The sequence below is a fragment of the Pteropus alecto genome, unplaced genomic scaffold, assembly GCF_000325575.1.
Source record: "Pteropus alecto unplaced genomic scaffold, ASM32557v1 scaffold146, whole genome shotgun sequence".
NCBI lineage: Eukaryota > Metazoa > Chordata > Mammalia > Chiroptera > Pteropodidae > Pteropus > Pteropus alecto.
The window spans coordinates 13,098,894-13,111,280 of record NW_006442107.1 but is presented as its reverse complement, the minus strand read 5'-3'; the positions used below and the strand labels follow the sequence as shown (position 1 = coordinate 13,111,280).

Genomic DNA, 12,387 nt, shown 5'->3' with positions numbered 1-12,387 from the left:
GCACCAGCCACAGGCACCTAGCCCAGTGCAAGGCCTCTCTGGAAGAATTGCTATGGTGTGCTGAGATATTCTTATTTTCTGTTTCGGGTGGCCTAAAAGATGCCCCTACCTTCTCACTTACTATCATGGAACAATGACCAATGGACAAAACCACCTTGGGGCCGTCATCCAAACTCTTCCATCTAGTTTTTGCTTTTTAATAGGAAAAAAGAGTGTGGCACTCATTCACTTTAAAAATGAAAAACAGGGAACATAAAAGTTGATTTAATAAAGACATCAAATAATAAAATATTCTCCTGTTTCTGCATTATGGTAATTGAAAAGAGTGACATAAAGGTAGAGAGACAGAAAAGAGAAAGCGAAAAGGGGCTAGGTAGGCAACAGAAAGGCTCAAAGTGAGAGAAGGTCACAAAAGGAGGCACCAGGAAGGACAAAGGTACAGAGAGAAAAGAGAGGCAGAGACAGAGCCCGGACCCTCCGGCACAGGGAGGACTCCAGTGTCTGCACAACAGTAGAGGCTACCAGGAGTGGCAGCATATTTCATATCTGTTCTTACCAAATCCTCTCAGTGATCTTGAAAGATACTATAGGAAAGAAACATGGAGGGCAGCAAGCGTCGGCAACTTGCCCAGCTAAGCCACGTTCTGACCGTGGTTTTGCTGACCCCAATCCAGACTACTCTACCAGGGGCCCCAGCTCATGCCAGGTGCTCAGTGTCTGGCTCTGGCCCCAGTGTCCATGCCCTGCACCTCTGCTCTGTACCCCCGGGCCTCTGTCCGAGCTCAGCCCTGTAATACGTCTCACTCCAGTGACCACAGCAGCCTCCCCTCGGGCCTTCTTGCCTCTGCTTTTCCTCTCTGGCCTGTGCTGCTTCTCCTGTAGGGCGCCAGGCTCTGGCTGCCCCCAGCCCCTCTCCCGCCCATTCTTCCACCTGCCTGTGTTCTAGCCACTGTCTCGCTCCATCGCATTGTGTGCTTTTTGTCCTGAAATTCCCATAGGGACCACAGAGGTGTGTGCACGGCCCAGTGGGAAACTTCAAGGAAGGTCTGGGGTGTCAGCGAACTTTTCCAGAGGAGCTGAGCTTCGTGCTTGGAGCCTGAAGGCAGATGAAGGTCTAAGGGCTTTCCAGGTGGAAGAAATAGCCAGTGCAAAAGTGGGGAGGGTGAGAAAGTTTGTGCAAGGTGGCAGGGGCAGCTCCTGTGAGGGCAGAAAGAGGCTGGGGTGAGGATAGCAGGGAGGCAGGTCCCCCAAACTATCCTCTCTTGTTCCTGCGCTCCCGAGAGAGCCTGGGTGTACCTTATCCTTATTCCTGGCTGTGAATCTTGATCCAACATGGGCTTGGTGGTGGTTTGCAGGTGTGTGGGGTGTGGGGCTGCAGGCCCTTCCTCAGGTTGCTGCCTGATGCGCTTGCAGGTTGTGCTAGGTCAGCTCACAGTTGCCTGGTGGGCCATACCCTCCAGGAGGGCGCACAGTGTGTCCCATTTTTCCCCTCTGGCTTAACATACAGTAGGAGCTCAATTAAGACCCCCTGAGTGAATGAAGGGATGTCAGTCCTCAAGGAGAAAGCAAAAGGTAGACTGGACCAGGTTCCCCCGAAAGACTTGGCCCATGCAAGGAGTATCTTAGGTTTGCCTTGGAGGGCTGGCTGGTCAGTGGCCATCTCTGTGCCTGGAGCTGAGCAGCTCCAGACCATTTGGATCCCGGTGTAGCCGTCAGTTGCTTTTTAGGCTGGAGTGGCCTGCTCTGCTCTGCCTACCCAATGCTCCTTCTCAGTCTCCAGGTACTGACACCTGGGCCCTCAGCATCTGACTCAGGGATGGATCCTCAGAGGAAATGCAGGATGTGCATTAGTGAAGTTATTTAGACTCTTGTGTTAATGACTTCAAGGACAGCCCTCCTCCTGGATATGCAAATCAAGCCACGGGGGCTAATGACATGAGCCTGCTTAGCTTATAATCACACCCCTACTTGGCTCCAGAGGTGTGGCCTGGAATGGTGCCTGGGTTCCACCCACAGATAAGAGTGTGATGTGAGGAGGCAGGCTTGCCCTGTGGTTCCCCTTAGCTCCACGCTCACTTCCAGCTTTTTTCCTCCTGAGGGGTCGCTCCCTCTCATCAAGGACATTTTAAGTGGCTTTTAAAGCCTTTGCTCAGGCTCAATGCAAAGACTCCCCTCAGAGATGCCCAGCTGGGAGCTACCTGGCCCATTAGAGCTGTTCCTGTGGCAGCCCAGCCAGGGAAGGTGGGGGAGAGTGGGAGAGGGACCTGGAGAGGGAGAGGTGGAGGGGGCCAAGGGGAGCTTCAGACGGGGGTCTGCGTGACCCCTGATGTCCAGGGGCACAAAGGCCATGATGCTTGAGGAGCAGGAAGCCAGAGAATCAAAGAAACCCTGTGGTCAGACTCCCACCTGGACTTGCGGTCTGACAAAGGACTGCAAAGACCCCTGTATGTGTCCTGTGTGTGTGCACCTCATGGCACCGTCCCTCAGGCTTGGTGAAATGATCTAGGAGCTCAAGGCAGGGCTGGGCCCGGGAAGAAGGGAAGAAGGTCTGGCCATACTCACTTCGGCCCTCATCACCACCTTGACCCCCGGGTACGAGGAAGATCTTTAATTAGGTGTCTGATGAGCAGGCTCCTCCAGCCAGACGTCCTGCCCAGCTCTAGCGCCAGCTCCGAGGTTTGTTTGTTGCAGCCCTGCTGCTGCTAGTCCTCTTCCTCCTCCTCAGCACACCAAATGGCATTTAAATGTTAATCAAGTCAGGGTTGCCATCGCTCTGCTCCCTGCTCCCCAGCGGCTACTAAGGTCAAGGCCAAGCCTGAGAGGCAGCCCTCACCTGATCTGGGATTGTTGATTCTGCAGGTCTTGTTTACTCAGGGCCTGAGAGCAGCCAGACTCAGGGCTCCCAGGAAGGGGCATGGCCCACGGATGGGTAGGGGTCCGGGACTCAGGGCTGGGATGTGAGCGAAAAGCACAGTGCAGGCTGCCTTGCTGGGCATTCGTCTGCCAGGACACAGGGAGCACCACAGGGCTGCTGCAGCCCGGTGGGTTTACCCCGGATTTCTCTGAGGGTCCCGTAGGTCAGAGTTAGCCCTTTGGACCCCTTTTCTCCTCGCGGCCCTCCCTGAGCTCTTCGAAGCTCCCTCCTCGTCCTGTGTCTCTGCAGCCTTCCCTTCCATCGCCTCCTACCCATCACCCGCTTGCTCTCCATTTCCCTGCCTCCCGGGCCTTCCTCCTGTCTCATGCTGACGACTCTGTGCATTTGTACTCTGCGGCTCAGGGCTCAGGCATAGTTTGGGCAGCTTCCCTGTCTGGATGATGAAGGCGATATTCGCATATGGGCCCCTTGGGAGATTACAGGAGAAGATGCCCAGGAGACAGCCTGGCACTCAGTAGCCCCTCTCTAAATCCTCCGTGCCCTCCGATTCCCTCTGAAACTCTCATTCCTCGCCATGTCTGCGCAGAGTGGAATCCCACCTCTCCGGCGGCTGCCTGGAGGGCTACTCTGGCAGAGGTGCACAGGTGCGCCTAGGCCTTTGCGGAGGGTCCTGGACGTGGGCTTGGGTGTGTGTGGGGAGGAAGGGGATGGAGAGATGGGTGAGGTTAGAGGACGCTGAGCATGCTTTCGTGCTTCAAAAAAACCATTAGTAGCCTCACGAAAGGAAGGGAACTTCCCACCTAGGCAATATTTTCATGTACAGAAATTTATCACTTACAAGGATATAGACAAGAAATAGGAAGGGAGGAAACATTTTTTTCAGGTATCCAAAATCAACATAAAGAAAATAAGTACAAACATTTTTCATATCAGATCTTCTCAGGCCTTCTCTTACAGCCTTATAATTCTTACTTTAGGGAGAATCATAACTGGGTTGTAAGCACAGAAGAACTTGGAATTAGGACGTTATGAGGGGTAGGAGGTGTTACTAGAGAGTTGCTCGAGTAGAAGTGGAAACTGTCAGCTGCCAGACACCTTACAGGGAGGATCGTAGAAAGACCAGTGAGATTTTGGCGTTAAAGAAGCGCAGGTTACCAGCGATCAGGGTTATCTGCAGTATTGAAACCGAGTTCTTTACCAAGGCTTCTAGGTAACTGGGTTTTAAGCCCTAAGGCTTAGGTGTCTTGGGCACACCTAAGTTGGGATATGAAGGGTGGTTGACCCCTTCCTGACCACTCCTTCCCACACTCGCCAAGGGGCAGGAGTCCTCCTTAGAAGGCAGGGGCATCTGCCCTCCCCTCAAGACTGAGGTTGGAGTCAAGGGCTGGGAGGGGTCTTGACGAAGAGGAGCAGAGAGGAATTCCCTCACAGCCCTTGAAAAAGGATAGGGAGAATTTGAAACTCAGTCGACAGCTGAGCACACCACTCTTAAAAAATGACACTTGTCACAGACAATAGTTAAATTCGACCTCTGGGTCCAGGTAATCAACTGGGTGACCAGGACCGAGGGCCTCTTCTTTATAGTGATTTGTATGACCATGACATAGGGATTTGGGTCAGAATTTAGAGGGAGACCAGCTTTAGATAAGCCTAAGGAAGAACTTTCTAACCCTTAAAACTGTCTGACCCTGGCACTGAACATCTTGAAAAGGCTGTGCGCTCCCCAAACTAGAGATGTTTGAGAAAGAGAGGCCTTGGGTGGGACATTATCTGTCACTGTGTTCTCTAGCTTTTGGCCCTGCCAAGGAGAACATTCTCTGGTCTCTGTTCTCCCCAAATCAGAGCAATAGGGCTTGGGCAGGAACAGCCCTGGAATGGACTCAGAAAACTGCTTACAGTGCAGAGCACCAGCCCAGCCAGGCCTTTGTTGTTACCACGGTTGTTAAGAACATCCACAAGGACACCCAAGTCACACACAAGTGTCAGCTCTGCCGGGTCCCAGGCCCTCTACTCCTGACTTCCACCTGCTAGCTCGCCCCACTTAAGTGTCACAGGATAGGTCCTATTCCTTTTCACAAAGAATGAAGCTCAGAGGCGGATGGCTCACGTGGGAGTGGAGGTGGAAGGGGCTGCAATCTGCCCGACCCCGATCCCACCTTCCCCACATCCTTGCCTGGTCCTCTCCTGGTTCAGTGGGACCTGAAGCTTGGTTCCCACGGAGATGGAGCCGGTGAAGGATACATGGGTATTCCCAGTGGAAGACCAGGAGGCTGGGCTCGGAGAGGGTAACGACACCCTTGGGGTCTCAGAGCACCCGGCTTGGAATCTCAGCTCAGCTCGCCTGCCACACTTCTGCTCTTCCCACTACTCCCGGAGCCACCCCTTGAGCCACCCTTTCTCTCTTCTCTGCTTCCACCATCTCCCATCCCCCTTTGAGCTCTTCTGGGCTTCTTACTGGTTTCTCATTTAAGAGATATTTACTGAAGACCCAGTGAAAATGCTAAGTGCCGAAGGATCCAGGAGCAGGGGAGCTGGGATCTTGGTCTCTCAGAAGTTTTAACCTGAATCTGGGGGAGAAAATCTGGGAGGCTGTGGGACCTGCGTCCACTGGAGGAGGGGATGTTGTAGGGTGTATGTGTTGGGGTGTTTGCAGGAGGAAGTGAGGGAAATGAGGCTCCAGTGGTGGGGATGGGGAGCTTCCTGGAAGAGGTGTGACCTGAGAGATGGAGAGGATGAAGCAGGTAGACAGGAAGGTAGGAATGATGGGGGAGAAGAGCCTGACTAGAGACAAACATGGGAAGACAGGTAGCTGCTAAGACCTGGGGCAGGGCACGCTGGCCTTTAGGGCTTAATTTTCCCAAACTTGGGGAACTGCAGAGGGTTCTTGAGCTCCGGTGGGGGTGGAGGGAGGGAGAGGATGCTCTGGGGATGTCTTCCTTGTCTTGCATGACACACTTGGGACAAAAGGGACAGGGGAGGCACATCTGACTTGGACTTTTTCACGAGGAGCTCTGATGTTAGGTGTCCAGCAGGTGCAAGGTGCAGGGCTGTTTTCCTCTTACCTGCTCTAAGAACATGAAAGCGGAGGAAGGAAAAATGTAAATCAAATTGGGGAGACTGTTTTTTTTTTTTTTTTCCCTTAAGAGACAGAAAGAGAAGGAGAGCGCAAGTGACATTTGGAGCCATAATACCTTAAAGTCAATATCATTACCTCTGATATTTACTGTCAGCTTCGAGGCGCCGGTGAAGTGGGAAAGTTCATCCATCTCTCCCTACGTCAACGTGGTGTCGCCAAGAGCCTCCCCACCCCCCTGCCCCGCACTCCCCTCCCCTTCGTGCAATTTCAGTTAATTGTTTGGCTGTGTTAACATCCCCCACACCGGGCCAGACTTCCAGCAGGGTCAGGGCAGGTGACCTTGGTGAAGAGGCAGCGGGTGGGCTGGGTGCCCACAGGGACATGAGCTGGGAATTCTTGGGGTGGGGGAAGAGCTCAGATCCAGGTTCCAGCCCCGTCCAAACACAGCCTGTGGGCCATTTGGGTCTCAGAGTCTCCATCTGTGATCTGAGTATGGTGACGCTAGACATGTCCCAGGATACGGGCATCATTCATTTATTCATCCATCCATTAGACAAAGACTCATCCTTCCTCTTCCCCCAACCCACTTTTGTAAGGCTTTGGTTTTTCCCCCCGGCAACTCCCCTGGCCCCCCGGAACCCCCGCCGACCCTGCCTTCCTCCTCCTTCCCTCCCTGCACGTTCCTCTCTCATCCTCACACGCGCACACTCACATGTGCAGGACCTTCTATGTTAGCCCTTGCTGCCTGTTTGGTCCTGGGGTCTTGACCCTTCCCCCAGCAGTGAGACAGTGGCCTGGCTCCACAGGCCGGGGCAAGAAGGCGCTGGCTGCTCGCCTTGGTTCCCGGCTGGCCTGTCTTCCCTCTGCCCATCCTGACGGCTGCAGTCCCTGACCAGCCTTTTCCCCCGGGGCCTGGTTTGATTTCAAATCCAATTTTCTGCCATAAAACTTCCTTTTTGTCTGTGTTGGCAGCCGGCTTCTGTCACTTTCAGCCAGGAAAGTCATTTTTCCAGCCTGACCCCAGGGTTTGGGGCCACCTTCGCGTGGAGGGAGTAAGTAGCTGTGCCCCTTCCCGCGTAAGTACATGAGCTCAGGCCTGTCTGTCTGCCGTGTCCTTGTGGACAGCCACACACACTCTCTCTCTCACACACACACAGACACACACATGGTGAGCTGTCCATGCACACCTGTGTAGTCTTGGCCTTGTGCACCATCTGTGAGTGAGCGTGAGCAGGTGCCTGGGGACGTGGGTGAACACCTGGGTGCCCCTGTATGGTGGGCATGCCTGTTCCTGCTGCACCCAGGCCTGCACACATGAGGCCATGGGCACGGCAAACCTCAGCGGCGTCTGCCTTCTTGGAGCTGTGTGCTTGTTTTGGGGGTGGGGAGGCTAATGGAGAGAAGGGAGAGGAGAAAGAGGAGCAAGCTGGAGTGAGGTTATTTAGAGATGCTTCCACAGAAGGATGCAGCCTCCTGCCCCCCAGTCTCTCCCGGCTGCTCAGCCTTCCCCGGTCGGCAGACTTTACCATGGGCCACCAGCACCTACAATATGTAAATGTGTAACTGTCTCCCAAAACACCACTGAGGGGCCAGTGGGAGGCTGGGCTTGGTCCCAGGGTTCAGTGGGACCCAAACCTTAGCCCAGCCATTGCCCAAGGGCCATGCCTACCTCCAGATGCCTCCTTGCCCAAATTTACTGTGGTTATGGTACCTCCTGGGGGACCAGCTCTCTGGGCCTTCTAAAGAATGCATGTGTGGTTCTAGGGGCTGCAGGAGAGGAGCGTAGGGTCCCCCCCGAGTGCGCGGGTGTGCACTCCAGGTTTTCTGAGTCCCTGGGCTGCTCCCTCTCCTTGCCGTGCTTAAGGACCGACACTGTTTAAAAACCCTGGGATTGCCCCTTCCTCTCCAGTCTCTCTGTTGCTCCTTAGTTCCACTCCTCATTGCCCCACACCTACACCTGACTCCACCACACAGCTGCTCAAAGACATGCTATGGCTCTAGCTCTAATCCTCCACTCTGGCAATCACTGTCTTCTGGGGTCTGCTCCCAGTGACCCTCCCAGGTTTGTGCTTCTTCTAAGCCCATTCACATTTTCTGCTCCAACCAGATCAGGCTGTGGACTTACACTTTGTGAGGACTCAGCCACCATGGCATATTCTGAGAGACACAGCCCAGGAAATGCGCCCGTGCATGAGACCTCTGCCAGTCTCCTTTGCGCCCTGGAGTCCTGGGCTCTGCAAGCTTCGAAAACTTCCTCTGAGTGAGGTTATACAAAGTCTTTGTTCTCTCTCCTCAGAGGCTCACTAGATCCCTTCGCTTGCCACAGTCAAGTGTTGCCCTAAAGCAGAAGGCACCTACAGCCTGCAGTCGGAGGGTTGGGGAAGAGAAAAAGCCAGGAAGCAAGAGACACCCCCAAATCCTAACTCTCGAGGCCTATGCGCTGAGGGCCCACTGAGGTTCCCAGCTCCTAGTCTAATAGACATAATCGTAGAAAGCTTGTCTGGGAAGAGTCCTTCCAGTCCTCATCTGGGGGACAAGTCACTCTACTTTCCTGAGCCTAAAGAGAAGCAGGAGAGGCTGCTGCCTCTCTCTGCCTCTCTGTCAGGGTGGGGCCATCCTCCCAGGGTGATATTACTAATAGACTCTTTCTGCTGCTCAGAAGCAGGGGGTGGGGCTCCACTCTTCTCACCAGCCCCATTCTCCTAGCTCTTGGAAGTTACTGGAACAATTGCACTTAGGAAGCATATGGCAGGATGGAGACACTCCTGGGATTTCTCCATACCCAGTAGGAGTCCCTGAACCCAGACACACTTGCAAAGAAACTTTGAAGCCATCCAGTCTCTCCACATCTTGACCATAAACCCTCACTGAATGACCCCATTTCATCTACACAGAGCCCACCGCAGTGCCTACGCATTCTTTGTCCAGCAATGAAAGTTAGCGTGCTTTTAGTGTTTACCTAAAATCTGACTTCTGGTAGATTCTGTAAGTGGCCCTCATTTCCTCTTTTGGAACCACAGGAAACAAGCCTTTTCTTTGGGACCGCCCTCGAATGACCATTTTCCCAGTTGGTCCTCTCTCGGCTTAGCAGTGCTGGTTTATTAAACCATGTCATGTGTCACACATGTAAAGTTTTCCACATCCTACCACGTGCCTCTGCATGCAATGTTAACCGTCCTCACACTAGGTCCCAGAACCGGTTCAATAGCACAGAGCAGAGTGGGACCAACAGTTTTATCTTTCTATATAATACATAAATAATGTATCGGCAAGTGGCATTTCTACCTCAACTTGAACTTTTTAAACCAATATCCTTTTTTTTTTTTTAACACCTACACCACCTGGTATTCCTAGGTGGTCTCCCATCCAAGTACTAACCAGGCCCGACACTACTTAGCTTCCGAGATCAGAGGAGATCGGGTGCGTTCAGGGTGGCATGGCTGTAGACAGTTTTGTCTTTCTAGATGTTGTACTTGTCTTCATGTCATCTAAGGTGCAATTAGATCCCAGAACAGCTATATTATACTGGAGACTCCAACTGAGCTGTCAACAGCTGTTTGAAGCCACATCTTTCTGTGTGTCTATAGTTAGGCTGTCCATCCTAGGTGAAAGGCCCCAAATTTATCCCTATTGAACTTCATCTTGTCAGATTCAACCCATTGCTTTAATCTGCTGAGATATCTTTGCATTCTTATTCTATCATGTAGTAGAAGCACCTTTCCTCTCAGATTTAAGGCATCTGAACCTTTGGTGAGTCTGAGTGACATACTTGAAGCCAAGGCACTGATAACAATGTGGAGTCAGGCAGGACCAAGGCCAGAGGCCGCTGCTTGATCCTGGAGACATCTCACTGAGTTGATGCTCTCTTAATTGCCATACTGCGTTAGGAACAGGTCTTCAACCAGTTACAGACCTCTGATTATTCTGTCGCCCAGATTATTCTTTCTTGACTGTCCACAAGATCCTCATGAGAAAACTTGCTGAGGGTCACCCAACTCAAAGTGACCTGTCAGTGAAGGACACCAATTGTCCGGCCTGCCTTTTTGAGGAGTCCTGGGTAGGTCCTGAGAAGGACCCCCTCTCTCTCTAAGTGCTCATATGCCATCTATTTTAGGATGTTGCTGAGGGCCGACATGTATTTGCTGGTTTGTTGCTTGAGGAACCATCCTTTTCTGTGATGGAAATCAGACTTACGTTTTCCTCTCTCAGCCTCGTGGCATCATTCCCATTTGCCACGATCCCCCAAAGATCATTAACCAGGAATTCAGTCAACATACGTTTACCACCCGTGCTAGGAACAGGCAAGTATAAGGCTGAAAAACTCATGGTACCAGCTTTGGAGCAGTTTACAGGGTGACAAGGTCCTGGGGGTGTCCTGTGGCTCCCCGGGGCCTGATTCCTGACCAGAAGCCCTAAGACTCTGGCCTCTGAGGGTGTGCATGGATCCTCCTAAGGTGAGCCCTTTGCATACATTCCATCTAGCACCCCCTTTTCTCCAGGACTGTGGCCAGGCCTCTCCTGAAAGAAAGATCCTGCCTTCCATGCAGGTCTTCACATTGAACGGCTAGAAGCTTCTCATGATCTGCACGTAGAAAAGCTCTTTGAGCAATGCCAAGATCCTAGAATGGGGTTTCTTGGTTTGCTGCTGGATTGCGAGGAAGGGCGAGAAGGCGTGTGGTCTCGCTACCAGGACTTGGGCTCTCAGATGCTGGATTGGGCAGTCAAGGTGCTCTGCTGCTCCCGGTGAGCGTGACCAGAGAGCCGGCCCAGGATTGAAGAAAAAGAGAGCGAGGGCGGGTCTGAGGCAGTCCTGAGACAGTGCTAGGTTTCAGTGGTGACAATAAGGATGACTGAGATATGCATCTGACTCAGGGGCCCGGGGAAAACAAGGCTCTGGGACCAAAGAGGTCACAGACCTGGCCTGGGGATAGGTATGGTTCAGATATTCCTAAATACACGTTTCTTTTCTTTCTCTCTTTCTCTGTCATTGTGCAGTGGGAATGCCTGGCCTGGGGATAGGTATGGTTCAGATATTCCTAAGTACACGTTTCTTTTCTTTCTTTCTCTGTCATTGTGCAGTGGGAATGTGGTAAAAACAGTGTAGACGATAGAGCCTTGGAGAGGGAAGTGTTCTCTCTGGGATGGGCCTGCTTGAACAAGTGACTGGTGTGGCCTGTTAAGGCCTGGGGTGGCAGATGAGCCAAGCTCTGTATACTCCACCCACCCACTGACCACATACTGCAACATCCCCAGACCCCACCCTCAGACACCGAAGAGCTACGTGCACAGGACAGAGCCTCTGGATCCTTGAGGAGCTTAGTGGGAACACAGAACACTGAAATCATAATGGTGGTGAACAGCATAACTGATGATTAGCAGATCTGAATGTTCACTCACTGGATTTTCACCCCCATCCTGTGAGAGCCACACTTTGGGTTGCCACTTTACAGATGAGGAAACTGAGGCACAGAGAGGCATAGTATTGTACCCAAGGCAATCCAGCCTCAAAGCTGGCTGTGTCCCAACACCTCCCTGCCCAGGGCGAAAGAATGGTTCAGCCTCCAAGGAAAGGAGCATCAGTGGGAGGAAGTGGAAGTGTCCGAATGGGTAGACGGTGAGTGGAGAGGAGCTGGGCAGGCCATCCAGGTGGGGGTGTCCTAGGCATGCATGCTCCTGCCAGTCTGCTAGTGGACATGAGAGGCCCAGGTGGGCAGGCAGAGAGGTCCCTCCCAACACCGCAGCCTCAGGCGAGCTGCTCATGGGCTCCCAGACAGGTGGATGATCTACAGCTGCCCGGTGAAAAATCTGCTTTAATTGAACAATAATATTGGGGAGCGAAGAGCCACCATACATTAGCTCTCACCAAATGAAAAATTTGAAAACGTGGGCGGTGAGTGATGGACTGGGAGTGTGCATTTTATCCAAATCTACAGCAATTTACAGGCTAAAGAGACAGCTGTTCCCACAGGCGAGCCACTGAGCTCCCAGCACAGCTCGGCCGAGAAGTTTCCTGCAGGCCCGCCTCACATCCCCTGTGCCCTTCGCCTGGCCCTCGTGGGCTCGCGAGACTAATTTTTTTCTTTCTTTTTTTAAAAAAAATTATTGTTTTAAGTTCTCCAACAGCCGGGTTTTATTTTTAAATTTTAAAAATTGTGGCGAAATACACATAACAAAATTTACCATCATAACCATATTTAAGTATGTAGTTCAGAGAACTAATTTTTAAAGGCAGGCAGTGGGGCTGTGAGCCCTCTGCCTAGGCAGATTGTGGTCTGTGCTGCCTTGCACAGGTGCCAAAGGCATGGCCCTCACTATCCTGTTGTCGCATTTGTTCCACTTTGACCTCTGGCTGCCTGGATCCCATGACTTGCAGCGTCCTCCCATCCCCTGTCCTGCAGGAGGCTTCCTGACTCATTCCGTGCTCACTGATCTCTAC

General features: G+C 52.5%; 1 protein-coding gene and 1 pseudogene across 16 annotated transcripts in view; both read right to left on the bottom strand.

Moving 5' to 3' along the window:
• The window catches only part of CELF4 (CUGBP Elav-like family member 4), a 294,610-nt gene that overhangs the window by 97,212 nt on the left and 185,011 nt on the right, over nt 1-12,387 (bottom strand). The gene's annotated exons all lie outside the window — the stretch shown is intronic.
• On the bottom strand, nt 9,281-9,399 carry LOC112469471 (annotated as a pseudogene).